Here is a 26,687-nt window from a genome sequence, read left to right on the forward strand (position 1 = left end):
TTATACTCAACCCAAGACATAATTAAACTAGCAAGCGCTATATGCACTCAAACGTGATAAATTCTTATTCTCTGGAGGGAAAATATGTCCCTCTACTTAAAGTCTTGGACCTCCCAAATCATTTCTTTCTGACTGAAACATGCCTTCGTCTTATTTGAGAACTAAAGTAACTAGTGTTAAGGTCTGAACCTAAAGATCCCCAGAGCTCCTGCGTTGAGTGCTTAGCACAGTGGCCGCTGGCAGTTCTGGGAGGACTAGACACTGGAGAGACAAAGAGTCTCTGCAGTGCACACCAGGTGGAGAGGCCCGAGGGTGAGGACTGCAGGTTCCAAGTACAGGCTCTGCTCTAGCTCTCTCACCTCCATGCCTACACCCACATACAGAGTCCATCATGTGTTCCCACTGACACCAGCTCTCCCATACCCTCCCTACCAGGCTGAAACCATAAGCCTCTCCTCCCTACGTTGTTTCTGTAAGCATTTAGGTCATACCAATGCCAAAGTAACCAATACAGTTAGTAAACTTCATTTTCCAAGTAAGCCAATACTGCATTTATAAAAATGATCACAAGACAGTGGTTAAGGTAATCTAAGAATACAGAGTACTAGCTACTCTATAACTACTAGTACTAGCTACTAGTATAACTTTACCTCACAGCTTCAACCTTCTCTTTACATAAAACTTTCATACAAGCCCTTGCACCTAGAGTTACTGTAACTGTTCATAAGAATTTGGATAGTGTGTTCAATGTATGATATATGGAAAAATATAAGTGACTTATAGTTTATGGTAATTTACTATTGCCCCCTAAGTCTAAAATTATTAATATCTTATCTCTAAATGGCACTTCAGAAAACAGAAAATAATTGAGTCACAGTACTGTGAAATAATGCTGTATAAACATTTGTTGAATACATAACCAATGCCTACAAAGATACATTTTAAAAGTCAGTCAGTTGAGGAACTATGCAGACAAGACTGGGGACTTATATCCCAACACCAGGAACAGACGTAGTAGGGACAGCAGTTTCGTCCTAAAGAAGTTCACAACCCATGATATGAATCTTTTCTTTACTTAAGGTTTATTTTTATTGTTAATTATTTGTATCTCTGGGTGGTTAATGGAGGTTTTGTGCACATGTGTGTATATGCCCTCAGGGCCAGAGTCACCAGATCCCCTTGGAGGTGGAGTCACAGAGGCTGTAAGACCTACCACAGGTGCTGAGAGCTCTGAATTCAGTCCTCTGCAAGAGTACAGTGTGTGCGCTCTCAGCCATTAGCCGTCTCTCAGGAATTCATAAAATACATTGAAATGTTCACATTTTTGAATGAGGTAATAGGGCTAAATTTCCACTTCAGTAATAAACAATAGGCTACCTATCATAATCTTACTTCATGTGTAGTAATGAATGGCATCAGACTGAAACATTTAATCCCTCCTTCCCTCCCTCCCTCTCCCCCTCCCCCCAACCCCCCCACTCTGTGTATTAATATATATCTGTGGAAACTTACTAAATTTAGAAATCATAAGTGCTTTCAAAAGACGGTTTACAGCATCAGCATCCACGGTTCAAAAAATGTTAGCTCTGGTACCCTCTTTCAAAGAGCAGACACGTGTACACACATACATGTTGGAGCCCCATGGTTGATATTGGGGATCATCTTTGGTCCTTCTTCCACCTTACTAAGTGAGACAAGGTCTCTCAATAGAATCCAAAGCTCCCCGACATAGCTGACTTTATTAGTCAGCTTGCTCTCAGATCCCCCGTCTCCACCTTCCCAGGGAGGAGCTATAAGCAGGCAGCCATATCCATAGTGGTGCACACCTTGATTCTGGGCCACACCTCCTGCTGGAGACCTACATAAGGACATAGGAAGAAGGAAGATTCACTCTTCTTTGCCGCTTGCACTTACTTGCGCATATGTTGGAACCCACTTCTATCGAAGACCAGCTGAAACAACGAGCCTCATGGGATTGAGAAACTACTAGATCTGGGACCTGTTTTGTTCCAGGCTGACCTTGAACTCAGAAATCTCCTAGCCTTAGGATTAAAGACATGGCCTAAACTTTTCATAGCCACCATACTTCAAGATCCCCATGCCAAGATTCAGGTCAGAAACCTATGTCTTTCAGAATCAAGATGTGGATCACGGGTGAGCCCTCCTATTCTGGATTGTAGTTCATTCCAGATATAGTCAAGTTGACAGCCAGAAATAGCCATTACAGCCATCTTTTAATGTTCATAAAATATATTATGTACATTTTTCTCAAGGTATATAGTAATCCTGTTAACATTCGTTTTATGTCTCTCCACTAGACTATAAACTTCTAGAGAATAAAACAGTGTATTTTCTACTTTTCTAAATTTAACAAGTTAAAAAGAATACAATGTTTATTGAATGGAGATAACTGGACTTTCTTAAATATGCTACAAGTGTATAACCTAGGGACAAAATCATGAAAACTGACAAAAATATATATTCATACAAAGCCTGAGGATTTTTCATTAGGATTTAATATCACTAGTTAATTAAACATGGTTGCTTCCTTTACAGCATCCAGTATAAAAAGTGTTAACTTTGAAGAAATCTCATTAAACATTAACCAAGGAGGTAGATACAAATCTAAGGAGAAGAAACCTTCCTGTGGCTCGTCTCTACTTCACATTTGAAGGATATGCCCCTAGGTACTGAACCTATGGCTTCGCACTTGCTAGGAAAATGCTCTACAATCAGCTTCTCTCCCCACCCTCCTACCCCCATACACAGTCCTGTGACTACCTCTGATGGCTTCTGCTGGTTACTATTCTCCCTGCTTACAGTATCCTTGTTTCATTGCTACCATAGTCCCTGTTCCCTCAGGTTTTCCTGTTGTTGAACCCTCCCAGGAATTCCTTTCTCAATGTGAGTCCAATTTACCAAGTGTATACAGCCTGTGATGGTTTGTATATGCTTGGCCCAGGGAGTGGCACTATTAGAAGATGTTGCCACTCTGGGGCGTAGGCTTAGAGACACTCCTCCTAGCTACCTGAGGATGCTCAGTCTGTTCCTGGCTTCCTTTGGATGAAGATGTAGAACTCTCAGCTCCTCCTGCACAATGCCATGCTCCCACCTTGATGATAATGGACTGAACCTCTGAACCTGTAAGCCAGCCCCAGTTAAATGTTGTCCTTTATAAGAGTTGCCTTGGTCATGGTGTCTGTTCACAGCAGTAAAACCTTAACTATGAGAGTGCCCTAGGTTCGAACCCACTGCCTGAAAACAGGACCACATCTTCCCCATTTTTGAAGTATTTGCCAATATTTGAGAATATTCACTTTTCTCTTCTTCCACACCCCAAGGGGAACTTAATGGCAAAAGAACTTTGTCCTACTAACCACATCATCAGTACATGAACAAAAAAGACAGATAAAAATGCTCTGTTATATCTGTAAAATGAAAAAAAGCATGAAGGAGTAACTGAATGTGAGCATACACAGTATTGATTGATTAGATTTGATTGATTAGATTAATTAATGGCTCGTAATTCTTACCTGGGAAATATTTGACAGCAAGTAACTTTCCAGTGGGCATCCAGCTTTTTATCTATAATAACTGCATTACACAAAAATAAAGCTAAATAAGACAGAGAAGGGTAGAGTATAAACTGGCTTCGTTATGGGACTCACAATGACCCCGGAAGCCACACTATGTGTGCCTCTTCTGATCAGAGGAAAGAGGCAACTGTACCCGTCACACTTCCAGAGGCTGGAGGTACAGGACAGTGGACAGCACTTATGTCGTCCTTTTTCTTGGAACAGAACATGGAAGAAGGTATCATATGTGGAATATATATGTGTATAGGGAGGGAAATTTCCGCACCCACCCATTGAAATCAAATTATCATGTTAAAGTTCTTAATACAAAGGGGTGGTGCCCTACAACCGAATCCCCTCTTATAGCCTGCACAGCTTAACATGTCACAATGGCAATTAATCTATAAGATGAATCTTGGAGGTGACAGTTAAATCATAACAAATTAGTTTCTCTATAATCCTTTTCTTCTACTATACTATTTGTCATTTAAACACCTGGAAAATATTTATAGATCATTATACTTGATTTTCCTTATACATATACTAAGGCCTTTAAAACACAAATTAGTTTTACACTGAGCACATTATTATAGACACATCATTGTCTCTGATTAAAAACTCTGAATGTAAACATTAGCTCTAACACTTGCTAAGTGTGTCAAATTGGAACTGTTACTTTATATTAGTAAGTGTAACAAAATAACACATGGAAACTGTCTGACACATAATTCATCCCCACAATTTATCCTCAGATAACAAACACTGAAAGGCAGAGAAAAATCTTAGGGGAAAAATTAAATGTCTTTGTCATAAGAGATGATGTTGTGGACTGAGTTCCTCTGTTTACTTAGAAGCAATAGGTCAGAAACAGGCTTTAAATGGTGACTGTAAGGTGACTGTGTTCTCAAAGGATAAGATGATAATCCACAAGCAGGGTAGATATTCAGTAATCATCTGCTGAAATAAAAAGGCACTGGCAATTACATGTTTCAGGAACTCCAAGCTTTTAATTTGTTTAGTTTTGGGGTTTGGTGGCTTTGTTCATTTGTTTTGAAACAGGAAGTCTCAATAAGTTGTTTAGCAGACACAAAGCAATGCTCCACCTACTTCAGCCTCCTGAGTAGCTGGGATTACAGGTATGTGCTACCATTCAAATTTTCTTACACATCTAGATTGTATTGGAATAAGATAGCTCAGGTGCCAAACACTCACATTCATCAATTATGATGTTAGTTCTACCTTCTATCCATTGCTTAATCTGAGCAAGTTGTTTATCCTCTCTGCTGGCTAGTTTTATATCAACTTGACACAATCTCTGGCTATTCGAACCACAATCCTTGCTCTCTAGATTACAGCCACATGGGATTCTATTCTTCAAGCTCCTGTTTTTCCTATTTATTTACCTCTGAGTTCAATTAAGCAGAATTTTTGGGGTTTTTTTTTTACTTAAGATATCTTCTACTTATCATCTAGAATCCTTTCATCTAGTCTAAAGAGCTCTCTTAGAATCACCTTTAGGGTGGGCAGCTAGTAATAGATTACACTTCTAAATTATGCTTGAAGACCTAAAGGAAATCAAAGACAACAGAGAGGAATGAATAAAATAATATCAATAAAGAAATAGAAAATATAGTGTGAAATTAGCTGTGCAAATTTTTAAAAGATGCAAGAAAGCAAAAACAATTAGCCAGCAAAGGCCCAAGAAGGAGATGGGGTCTGAGGAGGAGGGGCATAAAGCACAGGGAAGAAAGGCCATAAACTCCAACCATAAACTCCAACTCATCCATGGGAACAATGGTCACTATAGCCAAGTACAAAGGAGGAGAGAGGGGTGCCAAACAGTGTTTGAAATGAGAATAGTGTAGCAGCTTCCCTAATTTGAGGAAAGATATAAATTTACAGATCCAACAAAATCAACAAACTCCATCTAGAAAGGTGGGTCCCCACCAAGACACGCTGTGATCTGCTGAACGGGAGAGAATGATAGAAGAGACCCCGGTCCTTAGAGGCTTCAGGCTCATGCAGAAACAGCTGTATCTCCGGCCAACAGTTCTAAAAGCAAAGAAGCAATTTATGAAGGACGAGTCCCCAACAAGATTAACACCCAAAACACAAGGACCAGAAGGCAGTGAAGAGTGTTAGGGAGTTGGGCGAAGGCACACCCTCCTTTAATATCAGCACTAGAAGGCAGTGGCAGGTGGATCTCTGTTGGTTCAAGTCCAGCTTGGTCTAAATAGCAAGTTCCAGGCCAGCCAGAGTGGTAAGGTGAGATTCTGTCTCAGAAGACAGACAGACAAACAAACAAACAAACAAAACATTGCTAGGAAATAAGCAACAATAACAAAAACAAACCAATACTGCCATTGAACCAAGAATTCTGTATCTGATAACACTCTGCATAGGCAAGACAGCATAGTGGTTAGAAGTTGCTGTGCAAGCAGAGGATCCGAGTTCAAATCTAGAACCCAGGAAACATCCCAGGCATTGCTGCCTTTAGACCCTGCATTGGGGCCAGAAACAGGTGGACCCACAGAGCTCATTGGCCAGCCAGCTTAGCTACAAAGCAAAATGCTACACCAATTAGTTTTTAATTGGCGTATGTTTACTTGATGTTTGTATCAGATTTTTATTAAGTTTCACATGTCTAATGTTACCATTATTACTATATTCATTGTGGTCATCTGTGAACAGTGGTGTTTCCGGTTATACTCATAATGCCTGAGGCAGTATAAACTGCTTCATATTAGGATGCCATGTTGGTTTGAATGAAATGGTCCCCATAAGCCCCATGGAAATGACACTATTAGAAGGAATAGCCTTGTTGGAGTAGGTGTGGCTTTGTAGGAGGAAGTGTGTCACTGGGGGCAGGTATTGAGGTCTCAGAGGCTCAAGCCAGGCCCACGTTTCTCACTCTTTCTGTTGCTTGTAGTTCTGGATGTAGAAATCTCAGCACCTTTTTCAGCATCATGCCTGACTGGATGCTGCCATGCTTCCCACCATGATGATATTGGACTAAACCTCTGAACGGTAAGCCAGCCCCAATGCAATGCTTTAATGAGAGCTGCCATGGTCATGGTGTCTCTTCACAGCAATGAACCTTCAGATTATGCACTCTTGAGTGGTGGGTGTGAGAAGAGTCCTAAATGCTGCAGCACTGGCTCTCTGGCTGTATGGGGCATTCCTAATTTCAGACACACAGCAATATTAAAGTAGGTCAATTAATCCTACTTTTATAAGTGAAAGGAAGAATCAAACACTCTCTCATCTTTAAGTGATTAATCTTAGTGGGGAAGGCATATTGAAAACTGAGCCTGGCAGAAAGGTAAGCTTCTGTGTTGAATGGCCAAGTGATGAGTGCAGAGCAAAGTTCCTGAAGGAGAGTGAGAAGGCACTCCAGTGACTACAGGCTTTCTACTGGCACAGAGCAAGCGGCTCATCCACACGCCCTCAGACAAACCTACCAAACCGGTGCCACTGTCATGAGGGCTGAGAGCAGCTGGAGTGTGTGGGCCTTGCACAAGACGTTGGAAGCCACAGAGGAGGAATTATGAGGCTTAAGAAAGACCCTGTCTCCACAGTACAACAGTGGGGAGTGAAGCATCAAACACAGTGTGGAAAGCACAGCAAACTTCCTGAGCAACTAAGACAACTGAAGAAGGTGCCATTCACAGCACCAAGTGTAACTTGGCCTCACTTGCTTCCTACTGCTGTGATAAAGTCCAGAGCCCAAAGCAAACTGACGAGAAAGAGTGTATTTTAGCTCATAGCTCTCAGTCTGTCATGGAGTCAGGGCAGGAACTTAAGTGTAGGAACCGGACCAGAGGCCAGGAAGGAGCACTGCTTTCCAAGGCTTGCTCAAACGGTTTCTGATGCAGCCCAGGACCAAACTGTCCAGGAGCAGTCTTCCTACTGTGCTGGGCCCTCCCACATCAACCATTGATCAAGAAAATACTCCCAGACTTGCCTACAAGCCAATTGGAGGGAGGTACTTCCTTGACTGAATTTTCCTCTTCCCAGATTAACTTCTGTTTGTGTCAAGTCAACAAAAATCTAACCAGAACAGCAGCTGCCCACAAAACAGCCTTCCTTTAGAAGTTCCCCTCACTACTTTTATGACATCAGAAGAAAGGTCCCATACCTAACTTTATGGCCGAAGAGTTCAGGGTAATTCTCTCACTGCTAATCTAGCAAGCTGCAGCCATTGCTAACCTACCAGTCTGACAACCCTGGAGCCCTAAGAACCACCCACGTCTACTCTTACCGTTGCTATATGAGTAGGAGAAAAGGCCTGGAGGACGACGCACCTGTTTAAATGGTGCGATGAGTAAGGCTGCTGAGACCGCTCTTCACAGGAAATGATTCCTTTAAAAACCCAGCTAAGATGTGATCTCCAGGTTCAGTAGAAGACCCTGGTGGTGGGAATAAAACCCAGGTCCTCTGGAAGAGCAGTCGTGTTCTTAACTGTGGAGCCATCTCTCTAGTCAGATAATGAACTTTTGGCAAAGAGAACTGAAAGCCTGTGAAGGAGCAGGGCATGGTGGCACTCGCCGACCACCGCACGACCACAGCACTCAGGAGGGTGAGAACTGAAGATCACACGTTTGGACTCATCCTGGGCTATTTAGCAAAAACACTGTCTCAAAAAAGGAAAAATACTTTGAAGGAGCCTCCATTTTATATATCACTAAGAACATCCATCATTTGTGGGAATAATTCAAAACATCAGCGATTCCAAGAGTTTGAGAGATATGATTGCAGCCCTCAGGGGTGGCTTTGCGGTTTGAGATTTCAGAAGCAAACACGGGTGTCTGGTGACAGTGGCAACCGAGTTTCAGTAGAACATGGGGAGCGTGATTCAATGCTACAGTACAGCCACGGAACATGATGAAAAACTGTTTGTTATGAATGAGCTAATAACAGTGAGATTGAATCCCCTCTGGGGAAAGCTGCTACCGACAGTGCTAAAATGTCAAGGAAGATTCGGGATATATGACATAAACTTATAGGTAAGGCAGTGCATGGCTGAGACAACTGTAATTGTCAAAGTTCTACTATGGGTAAAATGCTATCAAACATCGCCAGATGCTACAGAGAAATCTCATGTTTCAAGAGTCATTATCTTAGTTGAAGAAGGCACCACAGACTACCACCTCAGCCAGTCAGCATCCTGTAGCTCTTGTCAGGAGAGGGCCCTCCAGCAGCAGAAAGATAAGAATACCCTGACGCTTAGGTAATCGCATTTTTTAAAAGGAATCAAATACTTTTAAATGAAACATAAACATTTTTGGTACAGATAGTGCTAAAGTACGGCTAAGAGACCACATAATAAACAACTGGGGTTACTTGCTTTACTGCAATATTTTCTTTATTAGAGTGGTCTGGAACAAAAATCTTTGTATTAATTTTAGCTTAAATGAAAGCAGCAGTATACTTGCAAGTGATCAAAATCCTAGGAGATGTTTAACTCTTTATTCTCCTGGCATATGCAAAGCCCAGAGTTCCATCTCCTCCGGAATGCAGACATTCCTTCCTTTCTTCCTCCCCTCCCCCATCTTTCTCTCTTCTATACATTTAATGCGACAGATTATCAACACACTAAGAAAGCAAGAGGCCTATAAAATCTCTCTACATCACACTTAGCACAGGGCACTTTACTGCACAAATATTAGCTGGGTTATTACTAGGTACAAGATACTATTACACAGTCTACTGGAGCTGTGAGAATGAATAAAATATACTCTGTGCCTTCGCTAGGTTAGAAAGGGCCTACAATTTAATACAGAAAATAGTTGAACACACAGCTCATCATAGAAGACATCTTAAGAGTTTTACAATGATGTTATAAAACGTCAGTTGTGCACAATCCACTTTTGAAGAAAGAAAAAACTTACAATGAATGGTCTGTGCCAGCTCAGGGAGATTCTTACACTGATGCAATGCAGACAGATAACCATGGATAGAAGGAAATCTTCCTTTAAAAGGAGGAACATCCAGCAAGGACACTGCTCAAGGCAAGAGCAATGAATGTAAGCACATGAATAGTCAGCTTGCTTTAACCACTTACTCAGCCCAGGTCCCACACACAATTCCTTCACTGATAAAGAAAGGTCAACGCAAGAAGTTAGACTTCAAGAAACCAAATAACCTTATTTTAAAATGGGGTACAGAGCTAAACAAAGACTTTTCAATTGTGGAATCTCAAATGGCCAAGAAGCACCTAAAGAAATGTTCAACATCCTTAGTGAGGATGTAGAGAAGGAGGAACACTCCTCCATTGCTGGTGGGATTGCAAGCTAGAACAACCATTCTGGAAATCAGTCTGGCAGTTCCTCAGATAATTAGAAATAGTTCTACTTGAAAACCAAGCTATACCACTCCTGGGTATATACCCAAAAGATGCTCCACTATATCACAAAGACACGTGCTCTACTATGTTCATAGCAGCCTTATTTATAATAGCCAGAGGCCAGAAACAACCCAGATGTCCCTCAACAGAGGAATGGATACAGACGATGTGGTGCATCTACACAATGGAATATTACTCAGCTATTAAAAACAAAACCTTCACGAATTTTGCAGGCAAATGGATGGAACTAGAAAATATCCTGAGTAGTGAGGTAGCCCAGATCCAAAAGGACACACATGGTATATACTTACTGATAAGTGGATATTAGCCCAGAAGCTCAGAATACCCACGATACAACTCAAAGACCATAAGCAGCATGACAAGTAGGAAGGCCAAAGTGTAGATGCTTCAAACCCACTTAGAAGGTGGGACAAAATAATCGTGGGAGGAAGGAGGAGGGAGGCACCTGGGTGGGAAAGGGGAGGAGGAGGAAAAAGGGGGGAGGGAAGGATCAGGAGAGAAGTTCAGAAGGCCAGGAGAATGAAAAGAAATATGTAGCAGTGGGGGGTTGGGGGGGGACTAGAATGTCCCAGATGTCAGGGATGTGAGAGGTTCTCAGAACCTGATGGGGATGACATTAGCCGAAATGCCCAACAGTAGGGAGAAAGAATGTGAAGAGACCACTTCCAGTAGATAGACATGGCCCCCAGTTGAGGTATGGGCCTACCTACCTGTAGATTGATGGCATTATGCAGGTGAAGGCAGACAGAATAGTCAACTGATAATATCTGCTGAGTCAGAAAGATCAACCCTTCAAAATTCTGTGTTTCAAAAGTCTGTCAATGATCCTAGGCCAGAATGCTGAAGACTTGCTCTCACGTGTTGCTAACAGGGCACTGTGCAAGTAGAAACCTGTCTCTAGAAGCCGTGTTAGACTTCTATATTTACAGGTATATTGGCCATTCTCAGATTGCTGATGGGGTTAAAGACTGATAGTTTCATAGCCTACCCAGGCTGTTTAACTTTGAGAATACATATTTAGATAGTTATCAAATAGTATACAAGCTAGCCAGGATATAACATGGATTTTAAGCCTTTCTTAAGCTGGAATAGATAACTGAATCTATTTTAACTGATAAAATGTTGGAGTGGGTGTTAGGTATATCTTACACTTTTAAATTACAGAATGATAATATGTAATGATAAGTGCTCAGCTTATATTTGAGAGGAAAGTTTTTTTTAATTAGACAAAAAGGGTGAAGTGTAGGTTGATATCATTATGCAGGTGAAGGCAGACAAGATAAAACGAGGCCTGTCACTGAATGAAAAGGAAGGGAGGTGGGACCAGAGGTTTTGGAAGGGAGGGACAATAGGAGAGAAGGGGCGGAGCGAGGAAGGAGCTGGGAGAACATGGCGGCAGGTGTTAAGATTCTTCTCTGCACATAGATAGGGGTTGTTATGACTATTTTTAAGGGATGGGAGTGTACAGGATTTTGTGCTGTCTAGATGAGCAAATTATATTTTATCAATTAGATCAGAGGTTATTGTGTGGTGTGTTCTTTCATGCGGCGACTTAGTTGAGTTCAAAAGAGTGTATGGTGGCAGGATACACCAGGCCCACCATGGAATTGGGATGTGCATGTCTGGCGTGGTGCAAAACAGCCCTGGGAACTAGATGGGTAGAGAGATTGCTGCCAGGCTCAGAGAGTAACCGTCGGCAGTGTGAGACGGGATGGAGCTTAGCAGGTGAGATGCATTGCTGAGATGAAAATATCCCGCAGATGCCATGTGATCTTACGGTGCTAACACTAACCAGGGATAAAAGAAAGCCTTTTAATTATTTACCGCAATACCTATCCTTCTCAAAAATTTTAGCCCAGAATTGTTCCTGTCTAAAGGAAACACAGGGACAAAAATGAACCAAAAACTGAAGGAAAGGCCATCCAGAGAACACCCCACCTAGGGACCCATCCCATCTGTCAACACCAAACCCCAAAACTATTGCTGATGCCAAGAAGTGCTTGCAGACAGGAGCCTGGTATGGCTGTTCCCTGAAAGGCTCTGCCAGCACCTGACTAGGTCAGATGCAGATACTCAGATACTCAGAGCCAACCACAGGAGTGAGCCCAGGACCTCCAAAGGAGAAGTTAGGGGAAGGACTGAAGGAGCTGTAGGGGACTGCAATCCCACAGGAAGAAGAACAATATCAACTAACTGGACCCGTCAGAGCTCCGAGAGAATAAACCACCAGCCAAAGAGTATACATGAGTCTGCCCCTGGCTCCTGCTACATATATATCAGAGGACTGCCTGATCTGGCATCAGTGGGAGAGGAGGTGCTTGGTCCTGTGGAGGCTTGATACCCCAGAGAAGGGGGGTGGCAGAGGGGTGAAGCGGGAGTGGGTGGGTGGGGGAGCAAAGTGGAGAGAGATAAGGTGGGGGCTTCGTGGAGGGGGGATATGGAAGTGGGATATTTGAAATGTAAACAAATGAAGTAATTAATAAGGAAGGAAGAGAGGGAAGGAAGATAGGTAGGTCAAGGCAGTATCTCACAGGCCTGGTATTCCATGCATCTCCTATGTGATTTTAGAGAGTAAGTGGTAGCCATCACAATTCCACCCCTCATCAGTTTGACATCCTAACACATCAGGTTTAAAACCAAACATTCTGTGGCCTAATGTCCATACAGGCTTATATCTTATTATACATGAAGTACATCCATCCACCTTTAAAAGTCCCCATTGTCTTTTACATTATGAACACTTGAAAAGGCCAAAGCCTTTTAACAGTGAGCTGCTATGAAATAAAAACACAAGTAAGCTGGGCGGTTGTGATGCATGACCCTGACCCCAGCACCTGGGAGGCAGAGGCAGGTGGATCTGTGAGTCTGACCACAGCCTGGTCTACAGAGCTAATCCCAGGCCAGCCAGAGTTGTCTGAAGCCCTGTCGCAAAAAACCAAAACCCAGAAGCCAATTTACCAAGCAAACAAACAAAAACAAACAAGTTAAAACTTTCAATATGTATCAGGACAAAGTAAAAATTCCCATTTCCAAATGGAAGATCCAGGCACAACATGGGACAATTACATTAAAGCAAGACCAAAATCCAATGGGTCAGGTCAAACAGCCAATCCTGCAGTTCCATGTCTGGCATCTGGGACTCATTAGGTCATGTTCAAGCTCCAAGTGGTTATGATAGTCCCACTCTTCTAGCTCTTCACTGCGACATACAATTGATTCTCTTCTAGGCTGGCTCCACACTATACCCACAACTCTCCCTGGTGAGCAGTACATGGGCTGAGCATCATTGATGACTTTGTCTCCATGGCAACCGAAGCTTCACACTCACAGCTTCATGAAGTAGGTTCAGAGACTCTGTAGGAATTCTAACCCGAACACATAGTGCCTAGCTGCAGCTGTTTTCCATGATCCCTCAACCTTGCATTTGCTGTGCTTTCAAAACCAGTCCCACCTGGACAATGTTGCCAACTCCCTTCAGCTCAAGATATAGGTTGCCTACCAACCTCTTGGACTACTGCTGACCTCAACTTTGGCTGCTGACCTCAACTTTGTCTGCTGATCCTAGGGAAACACATTTCTATGCAGTTGCTTTCAAGGAGCAGGGAACCTCCTTAGCTTAGGCTGGCTTCATTTACATTTGGATTTGGATGTGCACAAAATGGAGCCTTGCATATGTGGGGCTTTGCTTTCATGACACCTTTATTACCCAGGCGGATCACAGCAGGCTTATCTACAGTGGTGTAGATCCCCTCAACAATCACAGCTCACTTCTCATCACCAGCTTGGCTCTCCTCTCCTGAAATTTTCTCTACCAAATTATCCATCATCTCATGATTCGACTTCAGTTAGGTTGGCAGTATCTTAGTAAATAAAGCTGGATCCGTGGCCAACTTATCACAAAAGAAAGGGTCCATGGCTCAGTTCCTGATAGACTACTTGTTCCCCTCTGAAACCTCACGATGCAGGCAGGTCACAGCTATCTTCATCTTCCTCACCATTCCAATCTTCTAAGCTACCACAGAATGACTCATCAAGCTAGCACTTGAGAGACAGAAGAGCGTGGATCTCTGTAAGTACAAGGCTAGCCTGGTCTACATAAGCAAGTTCCAGAACAGCCAGGGCTATATAGAAAGACAATGTCTCAAACAAACAAAAAGCTGGTCCTTTATGCTATGATTCCAGCAACCATTGGTTTTTCTAGCACAACATTCTGAAATCTGACATTCTTCCCACAAAACAGTCCCGAGTCCTAAAAGCTACGAAGTCCTGTTCATCAGCAGCAGCCCTCCTTCTCAGTAACACATTCTGCTCTAGTTCTTTTCTTATCGTAGCAATGATAAAATACTTTTAAAGGAGAAAGGTTCTGTTTAGCAAACAGTTTCAGGTTATAGTCCTTACGTCCATGATCAGAAGACAGCAGTTAGTTACTGGATGTAACTGCATAGTTCAATTTTTTTCATTTATGCCAACCCAGGTCCCACCAGCAATTAAAATGGGTCTTCAATTAGCAGAAGAAGACAATCTCTCTCAGGCATGATCAGAGGTCCAGCTCCTAGATAAGCCTAGTTTCTATCAGGTTGAAAACATTAACCATCACACTTTCTAATTGCATTTGAATTTGTTATATGTATACTGTGGTATGACTGAATGATTTAACTAATCCCACCATTTCTTGCTACAAAATACTATACTTTGATTTGGCTTACTATACTATCAAGTCTCTAATGGTACAAGTAAATCTCTTTCATATCAAGTGTATTTTGGGAGTAGAGTTTTATTAGATCAATATAAATATAGTCACACCCCTGAAAACATCTGGCAGATACTGTTTCTAGAATGGTATCTTTGATGATCTAGGAATATATGTATATTAACTTTTATATTAATAATGAAAAATTTTAGAGTATCTTTCTCACTAGTATCTATGCGTATACATATACAAATATATACATATGTATAAACCTATCTTATACATGTGCGGTATACATATGTGTATATTTGTACATATATGTGTGTGTGTGGATGTAGGTGTGTGTACACACAGATGCTAGTAAGGGAAAAAGTACACATATATTATTCTCTTCTCTAAATAGTCTGGGCTCACCTCAAACCTAAGAGAAAAGAGTAAGTGCATCTAGGCCTGAAAATCCCCATACAGAAGAGCACTGCTCTAACAGGAACGACAAATAGTAGAAACATGAGAGCTCAGCTCTAACTCTGACGATAGTCTATGAAGAAAGCAAAATTTGAAATAAACCATAGCATTAAACTTAATGCCAGATGTATGTCTTCCAATTTTTTCTTTTCACAAAGCTGATACAGATAGTGTGATGCTATTAGAAAAAAAAAAAACAAACATAGGAATGTTTTACAATAAAAGTGATGAAGAGAGAAAAATCATGAATTCTATTATCAATAGTCCAGGGGTCTTGAGCATAGAAAAGCCAGGGAACAGCACTGCAATCATGAGATATTTTGTTTAACCATTCTGCCTCACAGTACCATGGAAATACGCCTGTGGATGTGGTGTTTTGGAAGAGATAACAGCAATGTTCGTGTTAGACTTTTTACAACATCTGTACCATGCTAACTTAGATGGTTGCTGTGCAATAAAAAGCTTCTTTCCATTTTTATAGAAATGCTTTCTTACTACAGATATTATATACGTATATATTTCATATATATATGAAAATAACAAACGGCAATAGCGAAATCCCGTAACTCAGCATGTGACACTGACTTGACCAACTGCCCTTGCATTTCACCTGCTCCTTGACTAACATATCTGTACAGGCACACCTTGTAGTACATGTGCACCTTGGGCTCTTACAAAATGTGAGAAGAGAATAATACTCCAACCAAATTAAACTCCAAGAAGCCTTGACTGAGAAGCATGTATGTGGTTGGGTTTCTTTCTCTGCACTATCACTGTGAGAAACAAGTCTTTCTTTTATCATCTAACACGTCTGTGACTACTCCTGGATCTTTTAAATTTTGTCCCATTTCAAGCAGACAGACAAGTAAGAAGGTATCCTTAAACCAACTGATGTTTTAACTTTGTCCACCTTCACATGTTCAAAAGCCAATGACAGATATGGTGGTACACACCTGTAATCCTAACTTTTGAGAAGCTGTGGCAAGAGGACCATGGGTTTGAGGGGAGCCTAGACTACTTAAGAAAGTTCCAGTTTAAAATAAGTCAAGGGTATAGCAAGTCTGTGAAGCAGCGTCATCACACATGCAACTGCTCATTGCAAAAACACATGTGTTTGCCTTGCCTGCCAACCCTAAACAGATGTAACAGTGTAGAACTTTATAAGATGTAAGGTGGCTGGATGGAAAGTTTCTCTTATTCAAATACACATTTAAGAACAGCAATGGAAATGGGTTTATATTAAGTACTTTCTTTAGATTGTTACTATACAGTAATTTTGAAGATCTTTTTCAAAATATTCTGATTCAAAATGTCTAAGATATTTTGTAGCTCTACTGTATGCTATAGATTATATTATATTTAACTTTATGTTATATTATTGACCTTTTTAGCATGTTGGACTTACACAGAAACTAGAAATTCCTGCAGACTTACTAAACTCTACTTACTGTAGATTCAGTATTATAAGGGGAAATAGTGATCAGATCAGATAACAAAGCTGCTATGGAAATGGTTGATTAGAGATAATGATCTAACAAGAATCTTTACAGACCACTGGAATTCACTAGGAACATCTCAGCCTATCCATCTGTACAATGTAATACTATGTCATCCAAAGTGTTAAAGACACAAATAAAATGAACCTTGATGCCCACATTGGTATACTTACTTAAAATCATTTAACAGAAAAACAGTAAGGAATACTGAAATTATCAAAATTAAAAGAACCTATCAGTAGATACCTAACTACTTCATGTTCATAAAAGAGCTGACATTTTAATTGCACTCACTAACACCAACTTTATATTTCAACAGTACTGAAATAAAATACCTGTACCTGTAAATCTCAACCTGTCTTACCACACATAGAACCAAGGACCTCACCCATGCTTACCAAGTATTCTACCACATCTATAACCCTTTCTACTCTTTCATTTTGAGAAAGATCACAAAAAGCCCAGGCTAGCTATTAACATACTGTGTAGCTATGGTCGGTCTTGAACTTCAAACCTCCGAACCTCGGCCTCCTGGGTAGCTGGGACTATTGGACTAAATCTCCAAGGAGGGATGGCTTGGTTTGTCTTTAAAGACAGTGACTCATTATGGTTTCTCTAATCTCCTAAAACTCAAACTACCAAAAATAACAGCCGAGCTCAAGTAAGTAACAAGGGAAAAACAAATAAACAACAACAACAAAAAAAAACCCTACAACTTTTCCCAATGGTATAGGTTTTCTTTCTAAAAACTGAAGCTCTCTCAGTGTTGCCAAAGGTAGCTTAAGCCACTCACGGTAACACAAAACCAGGAGTTTATGCAACACGGAAATCTAACTCTGCCACATGAAAAGAAGTGTAGATGTGAAAAGCCAGAGCGAGCCAGGTGCATCAGGACATTCTGGAGACTTCCTTTGTTTCCCCTTTCTCAGCACACGGCCTCCATCCAAGGTCCAATTACCACAGCTACATTTCAACAAGAAAGGAGCAAGCAACAGAGCCCCACTGTGAGGATACCTTCCTTCTGCTCAGCTGGGTGCATCGTGTCTATCATCCCAGCTCTCAGAAGACAACAGGACAGCTGTGCATCTGAGTCCAGGCCTTCCACAGTGAGTTCCAGGCCACTGAAGTTATATAGATTCCTCGTGTCTCAAACAACAGAAATACTACACACTGCTCATATACACCACCACTGTTTACTCATTACCCTAGCTGCAAGGACACCAGAATGTCTCTGTCCAGGTAGTGATATACTAGGGACATAACTTAGAGGAGGGAGAGCAGCAGACAACATGTACATGCTACTGCCAAATCTGATCAGGTTTTTGTTTAATCTGGGGACAGACGCCCAACTAACATTATAGTTTATAACCTAATACTGACATTTTTAATCAGGGAGACACTGTACGGCTATATTATTCTAAATATCAATTACAAAGTTGATAATTTCTATTCTACATACTACATAATTGAAGTAACATTATAAAAAATTACCAAGAAAAATAGAATTTTAATAGGAATATGACAGACTGCTATTGTTTTTTGTTGTTGTTTGAAATAGAATTTCTCTGTCTACACTCAGCTGCTCTGGAACTCTCCTATGGGCCAGCTTGACCTCAAACTCAAGAGATCTGCCTGCCTCTACCTCCCAAGTGTTAGGATTAAAAGCATGTGCCACCACTGTCCAGCAAATTATTTGTTTATCTTCATTTTTTTAATGTGCATTGGTGTTTTGCCTGCATGTATGTCTTTGTGAGGGTGTTGGATGCCCTGGCACTGGCGTTATGGACAGTTATGAGCTGTCCTGTGGGTGCTGAGGATTGAACCGTGGTCCTCTGCAAGAGCAGCCAGTGCTCTTAACCTCTGGGACACTTTTCTGGCCCCTCTACTTACGTTATTTAAAGTTTGTTTATAACAAATTATTAAGTATATACTAAATAAGTAAGATGATTTAAAAATAAAGTAACACTATAGCAATAGCCATTGTAATGACAGTCAATGCACACAAAACAGGATGTAAATAAAAATGTATATATTCTCTTAGAGAAAAAAAGTTGTGGTTATTTGAGAAGAAAGAATTATTCTAAGGCAGTGAGATAGCTCAACAGCTAAGGTGTTACCACCCAGCATGATGACCAGAGTGCCACCCCTGGGACCCACGTGGTAGAAGGAGAGAACTGACTCCTACATGCTGTCCTCTACCCAACATATGCCCACGGTGGCATGCTCCCCCCAACATATACCTACAACTGTTTAATGGAAATATTCTATTATACTTTGTATAGATGCTATGCAGAGACTTTTTAATCAAGTTATGCGGTAATCATAAAACAATAATACGAATTATATCAGAACAAAACAAAACCAGATAATTGATATCTTAGGCGAGTAACTGCAGATAATGTATATGAGAGTCAAAAGAAGTTAGTATGTGCTGTCCTCTGTGCTAAGTGCTTTGGGAACATTATTTCTTCTTACACTCCTGAGATCTAAGTAGAATTCTTTGGGAAGAAAACCTAAATCTTAAAGTAATTAGCACAGACTACAACTATTACATAAACCATAGGGGGGAAATACAGCCATTTCTGACCCACGTCCATGCTCCTAAATTCTGTACATATTTCTACCCCTTCAACTCTATTAATATTCCAAGGTCCAGGCAGAACTGTTCTCAACTTCATTCTGACCTAAAGGTTAATATTCTAGTCAAGTATGATTGCCTCTCCAAATAAAAGGATATCACATCAGTAGCTCTAATTGAATGCCTCCTTGCTAGAAATTAACGTATCAGGAAGGCTGAGATGTACGTGACTCTGATAAACTTATGTATGTTATAGACTCATATGGAGACTAAGAGATCAGACTGGCTTGTAAAGGGCTTGCTGTTCAAGTATGAGGACCTGAGTTTGATCCCCAGAACCCATGTAAAAAGGTGGGTATGGTAGCCACACTTGTAATTCCAGTGCTGAGGAGATGGAAACAAGGCAGACAGACCCCTGGGACTCACTGTCTAGCCAGCCTAACCTAATATAAGACCCTCAGGCCTTGGTGACCCACCCTGTCTCAAAAAAACCACTGTGAATGGCTCCTGAGGGATAATACCAAGGTTGCCTTCTGGCTTCTACACATGCACCTCAACACACATGTAGACATACATATACAGGGAAATACACAAATATACATAGAAGGTGGAAACCTATGGAAACAAACATGCAAGGGCTACAATAGACTGTGAATATCATACATTTTGATGTTTAGGAGGTCTTTATAGTTGATTTCATGCCTCTGAGTAGTCTATAAAGGAGCAAGCCACATTTAATACAAGTAACAAGCAAGAAAAGTAAGACATTCTATTTAAATATTAGTATAATTCTTTCAAATAGACACAATGCATCACTTCATAGTTGACTGTACCAAGGCATAAAGTTGCAAAGTAGCACACAGTGACTTCATTACTTGTACGCAACATCAATCTAAAACTATTCTCCTGCCTATGTAGCCTGTTTAATTAATTACACGTGCTAAAATCCTCATTCAATTTTAATACAGGAGAAACTAAAGCTACTGAGTAATTTAGCTACCAATATGTTTAGGACTACCAACAAACGCTTGCTGAGTACAGTAGAAAGGTTGATGTATTCAAATCAAGCCAAAATATAAGAGTCAATGATCAGTTAAACAGAACTAATAAAAATTAAGTGTTACCAAACTGTTAGGAAGAGAGAATCACTTTCAATTAGGATGATTAGCAAAGACCTCAGAGCGACGACTGAATATACAGAGCTTTAGGAGGAGTTCTGCTTGCACCAAAGTACTTTTTATTCTATGTAAAAATAATGATATAAGAATGGTATAAAATATGTGTGATGTACTATATGTAATTTATATGGGATACAAGATTAAGTTATTATCCATGAATCTTATGATGTATTCAGGAGCCAATGAGGATATCCAATTAGAATATGAATAGGAACTAATAAGAACAGGAAGTCACTAAATGAGTTCTAGTAGGGAAATACTTTTAACAAGACTGAACTTAGAATCACGCACAAGTTTTGATGGAATTGACAATGTTCCCCACCAAAACAAATGAACAAACAAACAAACAAACACCAGTGAAACAGTTCTATTACCTGTGTGGGTTTGTAGTATAGAGGAAAAGAATAGCAAGTGTAATTTCCTCTAAAAATTGCTAAAATATTTTTATGCTATAGAACATAGAAATATTGCCTGTAGCCTTAACTTTGCAATGTAAAGTCCACAGCTTTACTCCTATTCATCTCCTGATACTTCATGGATTGCTGACTGGATCCTTGGCTCCTAAGTCTTGAATAAATCATCACCTTACTTGATCCAGGCTTAGTGGTCCCCAAAGTCAGTACTGCAGTTCAATCTTCTGACTGGAGGGTGTGAAGAGACTCACAGCCTGGCCATTGTCACAAAGTAAAGTTTGTAACAGCAGCCACTTAAGCTCAAAGAAATAGGTCTTATTTTTGCTTAGTATCTGACAACATGAGCATCGCCTCTTCCTGAAATTCTTGGATTTAGAACAACTGCAATTAGCTACTTAATAATTTTAACTTGATTACAAAGCAGGACATGCTGCATAGAAAGCTCCCATAGAAACACTTTAGTATGTTGTTGTAAAATATTCAATTAGGTCAATAAAATTCTGATTACAAACAAAACAAAACAAAAAACCCTTTAGACACAGCCTGGTGATCCAGCACTTGCCTGATATGTGTGAGGCCAGGATTTCATCATACCACAACAAAAGTGAAGATGATTCAAGAAGGAAAGGGAAGGGGGAGGGAGGGAGGGAAAAGAGGAAAGGGAGTATTTAAGAGAAAGTAGTAATGCTTCCTTAACCAACTGTGGGACAAAACAATCAGAAAGCCTTCAGGGAAAAATAAAACTTCTCTAGTCAGCACAAAGCAGCAAACCTAAAACAATTTCCAAGAGAAATTCTGAACGTAACTACTAAGATCACCTGCACATGGCTTTGTCTTAATCCCTCTGCTCACCACTGCTTCTATGCTGAGTTAAGGGAGTGCACCAAAAGGAGGTCCAACAACAAGTAATTTACTCAACACTTACTCACTCCTTTGTCACTCATAAAGATACTTTTTTGTTGTTCCAGTTTTTTTTTTTTGTTTTGGTTTTGTTTTATGTTTTGTGTGTGTGTGTGTGTGTGTGAAAAAGATGACAGTATGATTCACAGTGAACTATGCATGTAATAATTTTAGTTATAAGTTAAATTTTGATCTTATACTATTCTAAAGTCCTTTAAGGCATTTGACAAGTATTGAAATGCCTAGAGATAGGACATGAGTCACAGAATGTAAACATTCGAGGGGCTTGTGCAGAGACTATGGCAGTTTACTGATAAATATCTCCTAACTCCGTCCTTATCCTCAGAGAAACAATGGACTTAGAAGCTCAACTGTCACGGGTCTTACTGTGTCAGTGTGGTCAATCTTGTGACATCACTGTTGGGAAACCTGCAACAGAAACACAGAGTTGGCAATCAGCTGAATCACACGAGTTATTTCAGAAGCCATTTCCTTAGAACTTGTCTTTATTCTATGAGAACTAACTTAAAGTGAAGGAAACACACAGCTGGCGAGACACAGGCGGGAACAAAGCACCTGACGCTTACAGTGGGCAGGGTGGGCTTTGCTCACAGTCGGCAACACCATTTACTACACAATCACCTATAGGACATGCAGTTTACAGGCCTTGTTTGTTTTCAATATTCATCAAGAAAAAAATGGCTGTGTCTTAAATATATCACAAAGAGGGACTGATTCTAAACACTTCCTCTATGATTAGTAGCCCAACCCACAGTCAAACTGTCATTTACTGAAAACAGGAGAAATTGCTACACACTAATCCTTATCAAAGATTAAAAGTATCACCAGGACAGATCCAGTGTAAGCCGTGAACCCAGGGGAAACTGTACATTAAGCCACTTCCTAAGCTATTAATGACTTGCAGTTTATCCCCCAGAAATCTGACCTTCTAGAAACTTCTTCATTAACAAGGCTTTATCTAAGACATCTCTTAAATGCTTTAGTATTAAAAAAAAACAACACACTGTCAGTGTTTTAAGGTTAATAGCTTTCACGTGTTGCTTTAACAAATCCTCATAATAATCCTTTCCCAAAAAAAACAGAAGGTGAATAATCTTCATTACACACTCAGGAGAAGCTTGCACCAGGACATGAGAATTGTCCTGGTGCAGAAGGGAGCTGTCATGGCCTTTGTGGGCACCAGGCATACATGTGGTACACCGACATACATGCAGGCAAAACAGTTGTGAACATTACATAAAACAAAACAACAAAATACAAAACAAATGCCACCTTGATAGCCAGCCCACCACACAGTTAGCACTAAGTTCCCGAGGAAGGATCCCATGAGCACCGCTCCTGTAGATGGAACCCGGCGGGCGGACACTCGGTTGTCAGCTGCTAAGTGAGAGAGCAAGGAGTTGTGGGGCGGCCTTCCTACATCTAGGATGGCGCCTTCATCTACAGAGCTACAGAGGTAAAGGAAAACACTTGGGATTGCTACTGCCTCCTTAACAGAATGAGCCAGAGCAGCCTGATGAACACTTTTCAAAGTCACTGCAGGAAGCATCCGAAACGCTTTCATTCTAGCAAGCAAATACAAACAATAAGCCTACCAAGGTAGGGAACTGCAGCAGGGTAGTGAGTCTGGAGACCTAAGGTTTAAAACGTACACAAGGAATTGAAAACCCAAGATAGATTTTTTTTTTGTTAAAAATCTATACTTGTATGAGTGTGTGTGTGTGTGTGTGTGTCTGTGTCTGTGTGTATGTGTCTGTGTGTCTCTGTATGTGTGTGTGTGTGTGTGTGTGTGTGCTCACACATCTACAGTGACGGTATAGATCGGGAGACCTCAGGTATCACATGGAGTGTCAGGCCCTTGCTCCCCACCTTGTGTGAGGCAGGATTCCCTCCTCCTCGTTTGCTACTATGGACAGGGGTCCTCCTATCTCCACCTCGAATCACACATCACACTGTAGGTGCTCTGAGATTATGGGTGACTACAACAGCCTTCAGTTTTACACAGTCTTCAGTAAACAGTCTTCATGTTTACACAGCAGAAGCATCATCCACTGAGCCCTCTCCCCGTGCAGATGAGAGGAATTCATGTTCAATTAACAAGGCAGCAAAGACCATAAAGTTCTAAGTTACAGAATGAAATAAACAGGTAGTGGGAGAGCATGGGGACTTTGTTTTGAAAACCAGAAAGATTCGTGTTACTACCATTCATTCAAGTGGAGCTGTTCCCTCAAGCAGGTAAAAGTTAAAATAATGTATGACAGTGAATGTGTAAAACTCAAGGGGAAACTTCATAGCTTCCATTTCAATACTTTAAGCTCATTAACTTGTCTAGACTTTGAGTCTGGTTAATTTTGGTGTGTGATATTTTTATTTCCTTCTAAGTTTTATTTTTATATACAATAAAGTTTATTTAAAATTTTTAAAGAAAATAATCCAAGATTTGAAAATAAATTATATAAAATTTAGTTCAAATTAAGAGTGCAGATGGGTTCACTAAGGTAAATGGAGAAAAAACAGAATATCCAGCAAAATTTGAGGGATTCTTATAAGACTCATGAGACACAAAGAAGGGGTATCACAGGCTCACTGACTCAAAGCAAACATGAAACAGACTGCAAAGATAAGTGAGAAGCCATTTTGAAGGGAGAGTGTACTGAGGAGCTTCAAATGATAGGGCAGTGTCAGGGAAGCGGAGCCTGAAAACACTTCCCTCTAAACTACCTCATACCAGCAAAGCAGGCCACAAGAGGCCACACGGATGAAGACCATTACAGTATCATCTGGACCCAAAGGAGCCTTCAGGAACACTGTGCCTCTCAAATAGAGGGGGAAAAGTGACTACTACTTGAAAGGACTTTCAGGTGATGAATAGAGCAAGCAGGTGTTAGTTATTCCTCTCTATCCTCCGGTGTTAGGGACACAGATACCTGTCTCCGGATCATGGAAACACTACACTCTCCCTCTAATCAATACAATAGATAGCAAGAGAGTTAGTTCTGGAATAAATACACTTTCTATAAAACTCTGCAATTCTGAAGAGGTAATAAAAGTTGTGTAAATAGATTGAAAGACTATTCATAACTGGATAAAAAATAAAAGTAAATGCTCCATTTTTTATTTTTTAAAAAGTTACAAGACTATGCTAAAATACATGCTTTACTAAAACCCTAAGCTTTTCAGAAAGCATCAAAAATTAAGTTCAGTCATGGCATTTTTTACACATGACTTAGCAGGGACTTGCATGAGGGGGAAAACTGCAGAACTGAAATGACTCCAGAGAATAAAACCAGACAAACATAAAACTTCTCATAAAACTTCAAGTGGGTTTTATAAGCAACAGATAACTGCTTAAAATCACATCAAAACTAGGAAATGTATTCAAGTTATACAAATAAAAAGTAATGTTTTATTTTATGAAAATATAATTCAACGAACATACTGGTTATGTATCATTTTTCTACGAGGCACTATTATAACAGACATCCTTCAACTCTACCAAACCTCAGAAAGCACATAGCAATGTTTCTCACCTAAGATGTGAGACAACAACTGTTAGTCATTCTCTAATGAACATTTTTCAAGAGATTAGTATGTACTGCCTTCATTTTTACTCTCACTCTGCCCCGAATCAGAGCGCCATCCAGAGACTGAATCTGACGTTAGCTTTGGCAGCGAGCACACGTCCGCGCTGAGCCACCTCCCTGACCAGGCCTTTCGTAGATAACGCACTTTAGTATGCGGCTTTAACTTGTGCTTGACAATGCTCTGTAACTTTCCATATTACAAAGTAAGAATAGTTATGTCTACTGGAAAAACTGGGAGAAGTAATATCTACTTACTTTATTCACGAGCCAGCTAAACATAGAAATAAATATTGAAGGCACCTATAATCATGAAAAGCAGTAGTTATAGACCATTAAATAGTCAAAAAATAGGGGTTTCTATCTTGTGTTGTACAGTTTTTTAAAGAGGCACCTACATAGTAACAAAAACCATGTCTGAAGATATACCTCTGTGTAGTATATGTGCCTGACATGTAAAAAGTTTGGGTTTGAATCCCTGAACTGATATAAATAATTATTTCCAAGATGTACATAAGAAAAATAATTTCAAAAATCACATGTGTTTAATGTGTTTCAAGCATTGCAAACTTGGATTATGGATAAGCCTAACTTTAAATAAGTCTAACTTTAAAAAAATCATAAGCCTCCTTTATTCCTTTTATTTTTTGTTAATATTAGACCCCCAGTACCACACTGTAGGCATACACTGTGGATATTGCAGGCAACTGTTGTAGATATGTGAGAGAGCACAGCCAGAGGCAGGGACATCCAGGAGAGTCCAGGCGGACATGACCCTGAGCCACATGAGAAGGGCGGGAGGGGAGATAGGGGAGCCAGGTGCAGTGGCCAAGGAAGGTCAAAAGGGGCAGTCAAAATGGCTGTATGTATGGGGAAGGGCCTCAGGGAGGGGGTGTGATACCATCTATACTCTCTAACAGGTAGGGACACTGGAGAGCCTAGTGGCAAAGTCCGTTTTGTTCATTAGGCCCCTCAGCATTCGTCCGAGGATTTGACCTATGTAATAGAGACCTCTCAGGATACTGCACTAATGCGGTACACAGACAGATAAGGAACACATATACACATGATAAATAAACATTTTTAAGTAGAAACCCCCAATCCTGAGGAAACTACTGGTAATGTGGTTTGTTCAGTTCTACGCAAAGAAGCTTTATGCAAAGTTGAAATATTAAATTATGTGTCACTATTTCAAATAGTACAACAGTGCATGTTTTTTCTTTACGGTAGTCTGGATAGAACCCAGGGTCTTGTGTACTCAAGGTGAGAACTTTATTTACTGAGCTTTGACCACAGCCCTACAATTATGCATTTCTGAATATTAATACCATGCCAATACCGAGTTAAAATAATGCTCTTAAACACATCAAGTGTTATTTCACCTAGGGAATGTGGGCAGGTCTCAATATATGCTTAATAAAGG

At 40.5% G+C, this 26,687-nt stretch overlaps 1 protein-coding gene across 48 annotated transcripts in view; it reads right to left on the reverse strand.

Annotated features, from left to right (window-relative positions):
- Baz2b (bromodomain adjacent to zinc finger domain, 2B) overlaps positions 1-26,687 on the reverse strand; it is a 242,178-nt gene that overhangs the window by 142,782 nt on the left and 72,709 nt on the right. For 25 of the 48 annotated variants that reach the window (XM_087652888.1, XM_087652885.1, XM_087652877.1 and 22 more), the window contains 1 exon segment: positions 22,050-22,091. The exons of the other annotated variants lie outside the window; for them this stretch is intronic. The gene's annotated coding sequence lies outside the window, so the exon portion shown is untranslated. 48 annotated transcript variants of the gene reach the window in all.

The sequence above is a fragment of the Rattus norvegicus genome, chromosome 3, assembly GCF_021556685.1.
Source record: "Rattus norvegicus strain SHRSP/BbbUtx chromosome 3, alternate assembly SHRSP_T2T, whole genome shotgun sequence".
Lineage (NCBI taxonomy): Eukaryota > Metazoa > Chordata > Mammalia > Rodentia > Muridae > Rattus > Rattus norvegicus.